A 4760-nucleotide genomic window follows, 5' to 3' on the forward strand; every position below is an offset into this window, starting at 1 on the left:
CGGGAGCTGCCGTGCTAAGCCGAGGCGGAGCAATAGGAAGTGCCCGTGGTGGAATGAGGAGCTTTCAAGGCTTAGACTAAAGACCAGGAAGCTATTCAATAGGGCCAAAGCGTCAGGTTCGTGGGAAGAGTATAAGGACTCACTCACAAAATACAATAAAGAAATTAGGAAAGCGAAGAGAATCTCGTGGAGGGCGTTCTGCAAGGGCATTGATGAACTCCCCAGCAGTGCGCGTCTTCACAGGGTGCTTTCCAAAAAGTATGCTAGTAGGTTGGGCCTAATGGAACGTCCTGATGGCTCCATGACTGAGAACGGAAGGCAGACGTTGGAGCTTATGGCGTCAACGCACTTTCCTGACTCGGAGATTCTTCGGAATCACTCAAATGCAGTCATCGAACCGGGGGCACCCTGGCCCAGGAGGGATGACTGGCAACGATCCCGTCTAGTCTTCACGATGGGCAGGATTAGATGGGCTGTTTTCTCTTTCAGGCCCTTCAAATCTCCAGGTGATGACGGGATATATCCTGCATTTTTGCAGAGGGGTTTCCAACATATCGCTAGAGCACTGTTGGGAATTTTTCGCGCCAGCTATGCGTGGGGTTACATCCCTCAGGCATGGAGGGTGGCTAAAGTGACGTATATTCCGAAGGTGGGTAAGCGACCAAGCAACCACCCAAGGTCTTTCCGTCCAATCAGCCTTACTTCTTTTCTATTGAAAGCAATGGAAAAAGTGATTGATAGATTTATACGGGACGGTGCACTGGGAAGCAATCCCTTGCATGAATCTCAATATGCCTATCAGTCGGGAAGGTCTACTGTACTCGCTCTGCAGAGTCTGGTGGGGGTCCTTGAAAACTCACTGGAAGTGCGGGAGGTAGCAGTTGGCTGCTTCCTTGATATAGAGGGAGCTTTTGACAACACCCCATATCATGTCATCTGTGAGTCGTTGCACAAACGAGGGATTGATGCGACGACTAGCAGATGGGTCAATCGGATGCTACAGGATAGGATTATTAAGTCCACCATAGCTGACGATATACTCTTCATCTCCGCTGCAAAAGGATGTCCGCAGGGCGGGGTTCTTTCGCCCCTCCTGTGGTCCATTGTAGTGGATGATCTAATAGCTGCTCTCAGGGGCTCCGGGGCGCGTGTCTGGGGATACGCTGACGATGTGGCCTTCGTCGTGCGAGGAAAATTTGAGAGCACTATTTCTGATCTTCTACAGCAAAATTTACGTGTTGTGGAAAGGTGGTGCAAAGGCGTTGAGTTAAATATAAATCCAAGCAAGAGCACTTTGGTCGCCTTCACCAGACGCAGAAGCAGGGACAGATTAACGAGCCCAATTCTGTTTGGTGAACGTATTAGTTACTCGAGGGAGGTGAAGTATCTGGGGGTAACCCTGGATGATCGTCTCTCTTGGAATACCCATATCGATAGAGTTATCGGGAGAGCTACGGCGGCCTTGTGGACGTGTAGGAGCTTCATCGGGGGGACATGGGGAATTAGTCCCAGAATAGCACTGTGGCTATATACGGCCCTTGCTAGGCCCATCGTCACCTATGCGTCGATTGTATGGTGCCGTAAAGCTCAGCAGGCGGGTGTGCGGGCCAAGCTGGAAAAGCTACAGAGGCTGGCCTGCTTGGGAGTGACCGGGGCGATGCGGACGGCTCCCACCGCTGCATTGGAGGTGATGATCGGATTGCCGCCACTGCACCTCCATATATTGAAGGAAGCTCGGCTGGTGACTTACCGACTTCTCTCTGGCGAGGACGGGGCAGGGCTAAAGTTGGCCCACAGAACTCACAGAGACTTCATTGAGGGCGATCCGGTTCTAAGGATAACCATGTCAGATACCTGTCTGCCGCGGTACAACTTCGACCACAGGTACGGGGTTCTGTTTCCTGATCGATGGACGTGGGATCGGGGTGGTCCGGTACTTAGGTCGGGTTCGAGCGTGTGGTATGCGGACGGATCCAAAACGGAGTCGGGTGTGGGCTCGGGCGTATACGGTGTCCGCCCGGACACGCGTGTATATGCAACCCTTGACCCGTATTGCACAGTGTTCCAGGCCGAAATACATGCAATAGAGATCTGTCTGAGAATCAATTTGGAAAGGGGGTATAGAAACCGCACCATCTATGTGTTCTCAGACAGCAGGGCTGCACTGCTGGCGCTCCGTTCAGCTCAGGTTACATCCAAGCTGGTCTGGAGCTGCCTTGCTGCACTTATGGAATTGGCATCGGAAAACAGAGTGATGCTCATTTGGGTGCCGGGCCATAGTGGCCATGCGGGCAACGAAGTTGCCGATGAGTTGGCGCGGAGGGGATCTGGGGCTGCCTTTGTGCAGCCGCTGCCTTTCTGTGGTCTGCCTTCTTCCGCCGTGGGGGCCAGGCTTGCCTGCCTACTCGCGGCGGAATGCAGTCGTCACTGGCGGGACACGAAAGGGTGCCGTCATGCGAAGGTGTTTGTTCCGGCGTGCTCCGGCGGATTCGCTGCGGAGTTGCTGGGGATGAGCAGGAGCCGGGTTCGCACTATTGCGAATTTCTTCACGGTGCACTGCCCGGTGAAATACCACCTGCACAGGCTGGGGAAGTCGGGCTCCCCCCTGTGCAGATTTTGTGGGGGTGGCGATGAGACCGCCGTGCACATTCTCTGCGACTGTCCGGCACTGGCTGTTCGGCGCCGCAATTGTCTTGGACATGGGTCCCTAAGTGTTCGGGAACTATTGTCCAACTCCCTTAGGGATATCTCCGGCTTTGTGATTGGGGCGGGGATATTATAGACGGGAGGGTGGGGTGGCTACAATAAGTCAAAAATGGCTGCGGTGGCTTGGGGGGTTACTCCTGTCCCCATTCAGTTCCCTTAGAATCTACAATCTACAATCTAATATTCGAATCGAATTCTTTAGCTTGTTAAGTGAGTTAAGATATTGGTGACACTTTTTGATGGCAAGAAATTTCCTGCTATAGCTCTTTATGTTTATTGAAATGTGAAAAATTTTGCATTATTTCTGGACGGCAAGGAGACTTAAATTGAAATTTTACTGATTTCGAGACTCATAAGCTTTTAGAAATTTCTGACTTTTACAGTTTATCGTCTAACAGCAAAAGAATACCGTAAATTGGAAAAAAATAAATAATTAGAATTAAATTGATGAGCAGTTTTAATGGCATTTTTTTTTTTTTTTAATGTTGAACCATGACATTTCGTGACATTATTTTTGAACGTTTGTTGTACTTAAGAAATTATTGTGGTTTGGATAAAATAAATAGTCCAAAAATGGCGTCAATTTTAAAAGGTATCAAATATTTACCTAAAAAAATACGCTTCTCACTCCTTAAATTATATATATGAAATTAGATTTCTTGACTTAAAGGACGTAGAAGCTTTGTAAGTAAGCTTTTTTCATATTATATCAAACTTAGTTTAGTTTGCTCCTGCTAAGGTAATGAAATTTTTCAAAGTAAAGACCAAACTAGCGTGATAATATTCGAAATTATTAAAGTTTTTTTCTTTTACATAATTTTTAAATTAAGTGTACCATTGTTATTCTATGCACATGTGTATATGATACACGGAGAAAATGTCCTAATTAAAAATTTATGGGATTTTAACATTTTCCGTGTTTATTTTATGCTTAAAATAATTAGTATGAGAGTTTTACTCTATAGTTTCATGATTATAAATTAAAATTATAAATTTAAATATCTATGAGTTTGTAAGTGCAAGTTTCTTTTTAAGATAATGATTTTTTTGAAATAAACAAATTTATAAATTATAAATTTTTCGTTTAAATTTGACGAAAACGTAATTTTGAAATTCAACTGAATTAATATTGTTCAGTAGATTATGAAATCATAAATAAAAATAAGAATTCCATAGAAATAACGTGATCAAACCAGCGTAACGTGTCTGGAAATTAAAATATGCTGCGTGTAAGGTCACGATAATTCATTCACATTCCGAGTTGAATAAAAGCAGTCCTGCACTCCATGAATTCAATCGTCTAGTAACGCATCTTATATCACTCTCACAGGACTGATTTATTATTATATTAATTTCCTCACAATATCTAAACATAATGGTTAAAATCTTAACGCTTCTTTCAAATTATTTTTTCTTTTTTTCATCCGAAATGTATGCAATATTTAATATATTTCGTAAGATGAATGCAAGTAATTGAAATAAAGAAGTTGATTGTTTTTACAAACAATATTTTCACTTGTTGGAGGGAAGAGTGCTGCTTTTCAAGCCATTAGTTTGATCCAAATTTATTATAATTTTAATAATTTACAAAACGTCTTCATAATTAATCACAATATGAGCCTATATTTTTTACAACGATTATTTTTCGTTAATAAATAATATGCTTTAAATTCTTGTCAATATCAACGACTCTTTACATTAATAATTTTCAAGGTTATATCAGATTAATTTGTAAATATAAATATTATTTTTTTTTTTAAAATAAAGGATAAACATTTTATTTTGAAAAACAAAAACAAATTTAAATTTCAAATTAAGCCAACTGAACACAAAAAAAAAAAAAATATTTAAACTAAACCTTAGGATATTTTTTTTAAAAATAAATTTTCGTAAAGTTTTCACATGAAAAATATTAGAATACATTTTATTATGTGAACCTTAAATAAAAATTATTTAATACACATAAATAAACAAAAAAGGACGTCTATATTCCTAGTAAAATATTTGGCGATATTTTGAAATTTCATTATCCTAACATTTATCCTAACATATGA

Source organism: Condylostylus longicornis, unplaced genomic scaffold (genome assembly GCF_029603195.1).
Source record: "Condylostylus longicornis isolate FDR11 unplaced genomic scaffold, ASM2960319v2 ptg000085l, whole genome shotgun sequence".
NCBI lineage: Eukaryota > Metazoa > Arthropoda > Insecta > Diptera > Dolichopodidae > Condylostylus > Condylostylus longicornis.